At 36.9% G+C, this 12,056-nt stretch overlaps 1 protein-coding gene across 3 annotated transcripts in view; it reads right to left on the reverse strand.

Moving 5' to 3' along the window:
- Window positions 1-9,331, reverse strand: part of LOC145690395 (transcriptional adapter 3-A-like) — a 34,607-nt gene extending 25,276 nt beyond the window's left edge. Inside the window, exon 1 of one of the 3 annotated variants that reach the window (XM_081765234.1) lies at window positions 9,175-9,331. The gene's annotated coding sequence lies outside the window, so the exon portion shown is untranslated. Of the gene's footprint in view, window positions 1-596; window positions 708-9,174 lie in introns of those variants that run through there. The other 2 variants (XM_081765236.1, XM_081765235.1) reach the window with 2 other exon arrangements.
- Window positions 9,332-12,056: the final 2,725 nt, after the last annotated feature.

The following is a 12,056-nucleotide window of genomic DNA, read 5'->3' on the forward strand; positions in this document are numbered from 1 at the left end:
GAACAATAGTATTATGCAGGCATACTTCAGTCAGGTTGACTGTATGGCGTACGATCTAAACATGGCTACAATACAGGAAATTACTGAAATTTTAACTTGAAAATTTCATTTGTCATCTGTAATTCAAACATAGAACAATTAAAAAAAAAAAAGAAATAAAAGTAACTACGTTTTTTTTTTTTTTTTTTTTTTTTTTTTTTTTTTTTTTTTTTTTTTTAAGAGAATTGAATATTTCAAGAATCAAGTAAAATGACATTTACTTGCACTGTCAGTATTACGACCTTCATGACTGTAAAATTGTATGTTAGAAGGTAATAGAACATGAAGTAAATCAAAATTTGAAGAACTGATGTACGCCTACGTAGTCCTTTGTTACTTATTCTCTTTTATACTTTTTTCTAAGTAACGTTATCTATTGTTTGAGAAGTCCTATTGTTAGTTAACTCAGTAATTAATAAAGAAAATAAAAATGCAAATACTGATGCGAACAACTGAAAATGAAGAATCTGTTTTCCCAAAATATGAATTGGTTACATCTATCATAAAATTAAGACTCAGTTTACTATTATAAGGAGACCCAGTGATAGAGTGCTCACCTTTGATACGGATCCCTGATACCAGTGATGATTACGGAGGTGTCCGTAGAGAGTTTCCACAGGGAACTACGGAGTTTTCCACGGGGCAGATCTCCAATCATGCTCAAAAAGGGTTAGTAGTATTCTCGCAATACTACTTCAACCTCTTGCGTATAGAAATTTCTTTTACGAAGAAATCGTCAGAAATCATCGATGTCCGGTTCGATTTCACCTTGCGCCAAGTGGGCTTTGTGGTAGACAAAGATCGTATACTTGGGTTTTTTCAGAATTCACCCATTTCCTCCAACCCTCATTCAACGATTTTATTTATTATCTCAGACTTCCTTAGCCTCGGAGCGTATTCATGACGTTAAACAAACAAACAAACAAGAAAACAAAAAAAGCTAAATGTCGTATACCAACAACACTTTCTGTCAGGAAAAGCAGTAATTTTTTGAAATTGAAAAATAATACTGATGTTCCACACTGTTCAAATACCCTTACTTATTCTAAATTAATATTCTGGCAACTGATGGAATGATTTTAATATTGACTCAGCTAAAACTATTGCTGTCTTAAAGTTTCAGCAGACTATATTCACGTGACTCAGAGATCTTAAAATTGATTTTTTTTTTTTTTTTTTTACCGGTATCAAGAGAAGGAAATATAGAGTATAGGGCTATTTTCTTCTCCTGTAAAACCTTTAGCAGCATGTACAGGTATATGCAAAATAATTTAAACGTCTTTTTAATCTGATGTGTTTTTCAAAATATTTCCGTTTTCTTTATATCCTCTAAATTTTGGAAAGTTTCCACAGTAGGAAAGGCTAATGACGAACATGTTTTTAATGTTTATGCTAATTATTGATCATGAAAAAGGAAAAAAATCTCTGTATATGGATAGTGTTTATAAAAGAAGAGATTAAGAATCTTTTCTTTTCCAAGAAGTTTCTGATCTCTATTTTATGAAATTGAGAAACGATTCCAGTATTTCCCTTTTGTGTTTGAGAGGAAACAAAAGCAATGTTTCAACATGATAGCTGGACCACGGTTCTGAATCCTGAGAGTAATATCGGATTCTATTCCTAGTCCGTATTATATAGAATTACCGACCTCTTTGTTATTCTACAAAACTGTCTACTTTCTTCTTTGTATAAATCCAAATGTTAGCGAGTGTCAGGGATAGGATTTTTACGAATTCCTTGTTGACTTTTCTTTTCATTTTTGTTTTAAAGTTTAGTTCAATGGTGATAATGAGATCAGTGATAATCATGGCATGACAGAAGTGGGAAGAAACAGAACGCCGAAAACACCCATCCACACAGTGTTTGTTCACCAGAAAGCTCACTGGGTGAGTTGGAACCGAACCATGAAAATGCGCTAGAGGTGAGCCACCGCAGCCCCACACGAGACTTCACTACTTTCATGTGCACAATAGAGCATTAATGCTAAAATGGTATTTTGAGTAGGAACACGACTGTAAATTCCACCCACTCCCCCAAAAAGTATCGAATAGAACTCACTGCGTTTTTTTTTTAACGTAATGAGCAATATTCGCGGATTGTTAGTTCTTATTCGGCTAAAGAAAAGAAATCTTAAAAAAAAAAAAAAAAAAAAAAAAAAAAAAAATAGCATTCGTGTTTTTCAGTAGCCACCTAGCAGAAGTTGATTTGTTTTAAGGTTTGTTCGTGTTTTATGGCATATATCGACACACTTTTATCCATATATATCCACTGTATTTATACCGAACCCCTATACAGTGACTATGTACTATTAATGCAACCCCTCCACTAAGAAATAATTTCTAATGCAATAAGTGTGAATATTTCGCATAATATATATTCAAACGTACACCCTCCATTCCAAAAGAAACCGAACGTTTTAAAAAAACAAAAAAGCAATGTACATTTTGGAACAAATCATTTTTATTAATCAATGTATTTCCCTTCTGCATCGATACACATATTTGCACGCTCCAACAAGTTGTCAAACGACTTCTCCATGTCCTTTATTGGAATGGTCTTTAGGACGGCGGTCGTCGCCTTCCCAATGGCATCAATCGATGCGTGCCACTTTCCTTTCATCGCCAAATGCAGTTTCGGGAACAGATAGAAATCGCACGGAGCGAGATCTGGTGAATAGGGCGGATGATGCAACCGAATAATGTGATTTTTGACCAAAAATTCAGTTACAAGTCGCGAACGATGTGATGGTGCATTATCGTCCAAAAGAGTCCAACTGCCGATTTCGCGATATTCGGGCCAAATACGACGAATTCTTGCCAGCAAACGCTTCATGACGCCCAAGTAAAACTCTCCAGTGACTGTCTGGCCGGGCTGAACAAATTTTTTGTGGATAATTCCTTTTGAATCGTAAAAACAAATCAGCATCACCTTAACTTTTGACTTCACCAAGCGACTTTTTTTGGGTGTTCCTTTATCCGGCGCTCTCCATTTAGCACTTTGCCGCTTTGTTTCGGGCTCATATTCAAAACACCACGTCTCGTCACCAGTTACAATCGATTTCAAGAAGTTTCGATCCTGCCGAGCTCTTTTAACGATGTCTTTGCAATGCGCAATTCGATCAACTTTTTGGTCTTCGGTGAGTTTGTGTGGTACAAACCGCGAATTAACCTTCTTAAGGCCCAAAACTTCGGTCAAAATGCGGTATGTGGTTGTTTGAGGAATGCCTAATTCCATTTCTATAACTTTCACCGACGATTTTTTGTTATGTTTGCTGAATTCACGCACTTTTTCGATGTTTTCTTCCGATAATCCGGTTCTGGGACGGCCTGATCTTTCGTCATCATCCAGCGTCTCTCTACCCGATTTGAATCGCCTGAACCACTCGTAAACTTGCGTACGGGATAGACACTCATCACCATATGCATTTTGTAGCATTTGGTGCGTTTCACTAAAAGTTTTACCCAGTTTAACACAAAACTCAATTGCAGCCCGTTGTTTAAAACTCATTTTCCGACCGATGTGCACAACACACTGACAGTTGAAACGCAATAACTTTGTTGCCGTGCATCCAAATGTCATGACATTTATACCAGTTGTCAATGAGGGACTACGCCATCTACCGGTAAAATATTACAACAGATGGCACTAGTGGTACTATTTGTTTTCAAAAGTTCGGTTTCTTTTGGAATGGAGGGTGTATGCAACAAAGACGACTGACACCTTTCACGAATCCTATAAGTTTCGTTAATTGTCTTTAGCGTGTAGTATTTAACGTTTTGAAGTTTAGATGTACTAATTTTGCACAGTAATACAATATAAATGCATACGTATTTAGGAAGAAGCAAAGAAAGCATGGAGACAAGAAACATTTGTGATGAACAGTTATAGCAGAGCCAGCAAGGGGAAAGTCTTTGACAGCTCGCAGTGACGCTGTCACTACTCACATCTTAAGGATTGTTTGGTGCATCTATAGCAGGGTGGAAAATATCGTTTTTTCAAAAAATAATTTTTGATTTTTTTAAAAATTTAAATCAAACCATTCTCCTTGTATAATACACGACGCGAACTGAAAAAAACAAAAAAAAAAAAAAAAACAAAACATATGGATTAGTATTAAATATTAATTACGCCATTAAGTGAAAGTGTTGGAGTTGAAATTTGAATTAATCCCCAATCTATTTCAATCCCAAATAATGTTCCTTAAGCAATAAGGAAAAAGTACACAATGTTTATCAATATGACACTTTTTTTTTTTCACAAAAGTTACTGTGGGCAGGGGCACATTTTTAAAAAATCGGAACTAGCTTGCTGCACGAAATACATAATTTTCGCCTAAAATTATAAAATCTAAAATTTTTTTAGTTTCGGAGAGGGGATCGCACCCCTCGAAATATGCCCCTATTATCTAGAAACAAACAAACAGAGGCGCGCACAAAATTATTTTCGTCCATGGTGATTTCCCCGTTGGAAGAGTTAACGATTTAAAAACTTTATGTTACGGAGAGAAGAAAGCAGGATTCCCCCGTTTGCCCTTCAAAACGGGATCATTCCTCGTTTTCATGCTGTACATACATTTGAGTCTCATTGTATTATGATTTTTATCTTCCATAATCGAAATAACAGAACAGAAACGAGGTTTACTTATTTTTACTTTAAATTAATTTATTTCGGAATTTGATTTAAATCAGATTGAATTAAACCTATCCATCCTGATCTACAGTGGCAATTTCATTAATGGTGTAAGACAGAGTGACTGTGGTTGGTAACAATAGTGCCGAAGTAGAGGCTCTTTGCGCCCATGGTAAGAAACGTCACAGATCAACTCTTGTTGGCCCTGTTTTAGAAGTGAAAAGCAAAAATGAAACGGAGTTTTTGGAGGAAAGGTTTATTAAAGTAACAACAAATAATAAGAAATACAACGTTGAAAACAAGTTTATACAGGAGCATGCTGTCCCACCATTAGACGAAGACAACCCCGACAATTACATGATCCTTTCTTGACCAGAATTCACACTTCTTCCGTAAATTTTGCAAAACTGAATTTTGCATAAAACGAACAGGGGTGTTAACTGCTCTAACCCGAGAACAATTTTAGATTTATCGGGTGAGTTGGAGAATTTATTTAGGTTTGTGAGGAAAAGCGAGTGAAAGTCGTAACCGCACCAGCTGTAGTTAAGAAAGTGCTGGTTGTAGGGTTTCTTGTTGAACGCGGCACTGTATGTGAACGCGGAAGGGACTACTTGGCAGAGAAATACATTAGTTATGATGTGGTGGCGGAAAAGGAAGTGAGGAAATGACGCGTATATGTCAAGGTAGACATATAGTGTTTCAGTTTTATAGAATTATTCAAAAACTGAAGTGTCAGTTTCTGAAATCGTGTGAAGGACACCTAATCCGCTAGGTGGCCACACTACAGCGGAATACTTCTGAAAAGTACAGAAGCTGTATTTAAGGTTTACAAGTGAAGCGTTACGAGCACTAGTATGAAACCACGACAAAAGCTATTGAAACTCTTATCATCGCCAAACCGCACATGTTTCCAATATCCTCACGTGCGTACTTACTGTCGCTGACGCGCCTTACTCCATCGGATGCACCCAACGCTATCATGCCGGCCCACCAGCTTCGCTCTGACTCAGATTAGATAGCTTTTGTGCTCTTTAGGGATTACATTGCACAGGCTGGTTCGTGTTTTTGCACTCTAGTTTTAAATCCATACACCCAAGTATGGAATTAAATTATACGCAAGTAATTTCCTACTCTAAATGATAAAACCTTACACGTCTTCTCGGAATGTAACTCACTTCTAACTCAACCTTACCTAGCGTACACCGGTTTACTTTTCACGTACCACCAGAACGAATTGTAGAAAAATGATATAATTCTTTCACTCATTTTCTTCTTCGTGTCCCCTGAAAGGCTTCCCATGAGAGACATGAAAATATCTCACTTACTATTGATAATATTCAAGGGGACCACTAGAAGTAATTGTTCAAAAATTACAATTCTTTAACAATTTGCGTATAGATACGGCTTTGGGATATATAGCATAAAAACTAAAGTGAAGAAACACAAGCCAACCTGTAATAGGTCGCCACTAAACAGTACGAACGCTATCAAACCGAATTACGAAACGGCGAAGCAGGCCGGCTCACACTGTAGCGCGTCTAACGGGAACAGACACGTCGGCGCTGATGGGTATACGTGCAAGCGAGGACTGTGGAAACAAGTTGGTCTTTGGCAATGATACGACTTATAAAAGTAGTTAACATGGCTAGTGTGCAGTTTATGCCGAACAAGTGATTTTGTCATTGAAAGTGGTATTCGAGGAACAGAATACCAGTCACTGAAACAGGTGCTGAATCGTTGTTTTTATACCTTCTGTTGAGAATGTTGTATTGGTGTTTTAGCGCTCGGTGGCAGTAATATTGTCTCCTGTGCTGTGGTTGGTTGGATTTGTTAATGTCGCTGATTGGTTGTTATGTACTCTTGAGTGATCATGCTGTATGTTTGAATTTGGAAGTTGAACATGTGCCTTATTTTGGTGAAAGAAAGAGAAGGTAGTGAAGTGTGTCAACTGAAGTTGGTTCGTTCTTGTAATATTGTACAGGATTTAAACAAACCGTTTTGCGTTTTTTTTTTTTTTTTTTTTTTGTTTGTTTGTTTAAACATGCTTGTGATGCTGAAGTGAATATTGTGTGAATTGATTAACATTGAAAAGAGTTTGTTTGGTGGACGCAAATTTAATGTCGTCGAATGCGCCGTAGTCAAAGTTGGATAGTCGGTGGTATTTGCCGTGAAATTAATTTATGAATGTAGTGAAAACTCTCGCAGTGATGATTCTCTTTTAAAAATTATGTCTAAGCATGTATATCCTGACTTCCGTTATTGCTGATTATTGGTAGGGGTACGTGGGTTTGGATGAGAAAAGGGGGACTCATATGACTGTGGATCATTCGCATAATTTAGTTGATCCCGAGAGTGGTGCACATACAACGTCTATCGAGAATGTGTGGTTGCATTTAAAGAGTAATTTAAATTTAAGTCATCGTTCTGATAATTTAACGCTTCATCTTGCTTATTACTTATGGAAGAGAAGGTTTGCTGCTGGTTGTCCGATTGGTGAAATGTATTTCATTTTTCTTCGTCATGCTGGATTCATTTATAATTACGATGAAATGAAAATGAAATCTTTGAGTTTTACGTTCCAAGCTTATGCCAGTTAGCCTAAGAAGACGGTGATTATGAGAAATGAATGAAATGGTGGAATGAAGAAAGTGGGAGGAAACGGGAGAACCCCGAGAAAACCCACGCACACGGTGTTTGTCCACCACAAAGTTCACTTGGCGGGGGCTGAAATCGAACCTGGGACCACAAGCACCAGAGGTGAACGCTCTACCACTGAGCCACCGCGGCCCTGATCTCAAAATCGATTACCACCGTTTCACCTGAATTGATTTCTCGGAAGATTTTAGCGTCAGTTCTCAAAGTTATTGCCCTTGTACGTAGCAATTGAAGAGTAAATTCTTGGTGAGTGTGGTAGATCATTTGGTTAGCAATCTATTATCATTGTTATGATATATCTTAGTTTGCTGGTGAAGTTAGATTACGATAGCTTATTAGCTGGTCTGCAAAACTTGTCCAGAATTTACTTTTCGATTGCTTCGATTCATTGGATTATTTTTGGGAAAAGATCTCTGAACTGTTCCGAGGAATCGGTTCCAATGAATATTCGGCGTCAAGTGCACCCTTACCCTTATCATTTATTCATACAAATAACGCTATACTTATAAACGTGAAATACAGGTTCTATATAATGTGTAGAAATATGCTAATAGTGGAACTAGCATCTAATAGAGCCATCTTCCATATCATTTTATCACTCACGTAGAGCACTGGATTTTACGGCATTACTGTTGTATCGCCGGACTAATTTGAAAATCGAAAAAAGTACCAAAATATACTGCATTCGGTTGTATTACATTAAGTTGTGTTAGATCATATTGTTGGGCGTGCAATTTTACTGTACGGATCCATATTATAAGTAACAGTAGTAGTAGGAACTGTTAGAAGGCCCGCAAGTGTTGGTTCGGTTCTGCTCTCGCCCTAAACGGGCAAATCAAAGATTTGCCAAATTGTCCTGTACAGTTTACAATCTACGGATCCGTCTAGTAAAACAAGTGTAGACCTACCTCTTCGCGAAGTAGTTTATCTGCCTGCACATAAGTGCCAGTTACATTAAAAACAACGAACATATACAACCACTTTTCCTATTCCCCTTTCCTGACTACCACTCATTCTCCCTTTCTAACTGAAATAAAGGCTTGTGTATAGCCCGCTCCCCCCAGTTCTTTGTCACCGGAACTGGAAGTCACTACTACTACTTATATCGAGAACAGAACCCAACCAACCCCTGCGGGGCTTCTAACCCGTTCCTACTACTACTACCACTATTGCTACTAACTACCACTACTACTACTACTACTATTCCTACTAACTACTACTGCTACTGGTACTACTACTACTTATACTAAAACTTCCTTACCACAAGATTTACATCTTAAATCTTTATAACATGCGATTCCGATTCATTATGAACTAGTATGAATAGTTAGAATCGCAATGATTCGTTAAAAATCACTGGGGGGAGCGGGCTATACTCAATCCGAAATAAATTCTCGGCAAAAGTGCACTTTATGCAAAACAAGTAATTTTACCATGCTGTTGACATGAAGCAAAGCAGAGAGGTTAGCTTAGGGTTAGGGAAGTATAAACCCATTTTCTTAAAGTTAACAGTGTAATTGCTCGTATTCTAGCGGTTCCTATGAATTTTCTCCATAAAATGCACTCTTAGCAAATTCTGCAATTGACCCGGTAAATTTCCTAATAATTGGTCCGGCGATACAGCAGTAAACCCGATTTTACACTAGTAACCCTACCTTGTAAACCTAAAACCTAATTCTGTTGTTGCAGCGTAATCTGACCAAATATAGTTCATTTTGATACATTTTTGAGTTTCGTGTGGTCTAGCGATACAGCATTAATGCCCAGGATAGAACCAAAACATACAAGAAATCGGTTTCAAACCGTCGTTTTCAATTAAGTACTACTCAACTATACACTCTTTTAACTTACCCTATTTCAACTTTATTTTCGTACTGGTTTTACTTTTTCTTTGTTCCAAATCTAAGAATACTAATTAAATAATGAAACAAAACCATAACATTTCCTCGATTGAATCTTGTTTTCCTCAACCACACTATGCTTTCAAAGGAAGAAAAACAAATCAATATCAGAAGCTCTTGACAGCGTTGCCAGGGACATCACATAAATTAGCCAAATTGAAAGGACTTTCCTGCAACTTAAGTTACGATTTGCGTCAATTCATCGTAACAGTTGTAAATTATTTTATAATTAGAAGCACAGCAGTTATAATATTTTTTTGTGTAGTGTTTCTGAAAGTAATACTACATAGACTGTTACCTAATGATTATTTATTATATACTAGAACTACTAAGGACTTCTCTCCGTTGCTTCCGAATGCGATTGCGATTGCGAATGCGTATTTCTAAGCACGTGTAAATAAATAGGAGTGCCTCGACTAGTTCCGACCTGCGAATTGCGAAAACCGACGAAAGGATGCGAATGCGAACGACCCCAACATGCAGGGATTGATTGTCCGAACTCGTGCGAACGGAGAGTTGTCTGGAGGAAAATTGAGCGCTACGTGAGAGAAGAAAGTTTGTTTTGCGTGAAAGCAGACGACGTTGCGAGGTGCGAAGATAAAAATAAAAATGGAAATAGATATTGATGCTTTAATAAATTGTGTATTTGATAAAGTTCCATTGTGAACCAAGCTCATCCAGATTACCACAAACGACAAATCGTAAACAAATTACGGGCAGATGTAAGTAAAGAACTTGGTTTGGAAGGAGGTATATATATATATATATATATAATTTTCTTTGTTTTCTCTTTAAAATATGAAGATTTAATTAATACACGAACCGCAACTTTTTTTTTCAATTTAAATTTCCTCTTCGTTCCTCAAATAATGATTTTACGAACACATGTAATTATTCACTAATATGTGTGAAACAGCAAAAAAGGGTTTTTTACTCCTAGAGAAAATTTTCTTCGAAAGTTGGTTGATTTTCCAATCTCTAATTTTATTTAATTACTTTATTTTAAAGTGAAAATAGCGGTTACCACAGAAGCATAATAATAACAAGAACGACATATTTTGCACATAAAGGAAATTTATTATTATTATTATTATTATTATTATTATTATTATTATTATTATTATTATTATTATTATTATTATTATTATTATTATTATTACTATTATTATTATTATTATTATTATTATTATTATTATTATTATTATTATTATTATTATTCCTCTGAAAACTTTAAGATATGAATTTTAAAGCAAAAATATATCACATTGAAGGTTTGAAAGAAACACTGCAAGTTGGTTCGCATTCACAAAACTTCGGATGTAATGCAGGCACATTAATTCGCAGTTCGCATTCGCATTCGCGTTCGCAGTCGCATTCGGATGCAATGGAGGCGCAGCCTAAGAAAAGGATCATGTAACGCAAGGCACAAGTTCCAAAACAATTATAGGGTCATTCCGTATCATTCTTTCCCAAAATCTGCGTACAAGAACAAAACGCAGTGGGTTCTGTGGCGGACAAACACCGTGCTCATGTGCATTCTCGTTATTGTCCTGTTTCCTCCCACTTTCTTCATTCTATCATTTTTCAGTCATCTCCCATCATCACCGTCTCCGTTAGGTCGTGCCTTCATTGCTTCCGAATGCGATTGCGAATGCGAATAAGGGGATCTTCTACCATCTCCGCTTAGATTTCTAACTCTCCATTTGATAACATATAAAATTTAATATGGTAATTTCTAACAAAGTATTGCAGGTAATACCTTGAAATTTTTAATACAAATACACAAGACCCATATAAATCCAACCACGGTCTCCAATTTACGTTACATGCGTTAGATTAATTGCAATATATTCTTCAGTAAGTTTGGCAACAGAGAATAAAAAGTATGCTGCAGAGGGGAGAGGGCTGACCATCTGTTTGCTTGTTAGCTGCTTTTAAAAGGACGCTCTTACCAGAAAAATCACGTTGTGATTCTCACTTCTCAGTGGTTAGAATGGTCTGGACTGGAAGAGTCCAAAACGTCTTCTTTCTTCCTTTCACGGTTTGTTTGTTTCTTCCACCCCCTGCTGTCACAAGAAGACAACTTGTTTCGGAAAGCACTTTGAATTAGTAGCGAAAAGCCAAACTGAATGACACCACGGATGGATTAAAGGGAGGGGCGGTCACTCCCTCCGAGAACATTTGAATACTTTGAATAATCGGAGTAAGAAACTAGAAATTGCGTAATCTAATAAGAAAAGTTTGGTGAAGTATACAAATCAAGACGCATTTTAAGTGTCACAGCATTGTACTCTCATCCCCTCCCCTCCCAATTCCCTTCTGAAGAAGTTCTCTTTTGTTTCTCTGTTCCATATTAGCATTTACACTTACACTTTCATTATCCAGTATTGATTTTTACCATACCATCTGCACAGAAGGCGAATAAGGTTTACGAGTCCTTCCTGCACCCTTTTTTAAAAATTGCTAATTATAATAAAATTTATCGAAAAAATTCATCTCAACGATAAAGACTTATACACATTCATTATTGCAATTTTAAAATAAACTCGCCGCCTGTCGCGTATGCTAGCGATCTAATATATACGAATAGATGAAAAGTTAGTTTGAAGCGTATTGTTTTTCTGTAATTAAGTCCGAATTCATATTTGTTTCTATTGTTGCATCGACAAAAGTGAGTGCTAAATCGATTTAGGCTCGTTGGTCTTTGCGAGGTCCCTCAAGATGCAAGGCCGTGGGCAGTCGCCCACTACTTGAAACGCCTCTGCACTAGAGGTCTGCACGTGCTCGGGCCTACAAAGAATGTATCACTTCGGGCCCGGGAGGGGTTCGGGC

The sequence above is a fragment of the Thermobia domestica genome, chromosome 7 (assembly GCF_964235325.1).
Source record: "Thermobia domestica chromosome 7, izTheDome1.hap1.1, whole genome shotgun sequence".
Lineage (NCBI taxonomy): Eukaryota > Metazoa > Arthropoda > Insecta > Zygentoma > Lepismatidae > Thermobia > Thermobia domestica.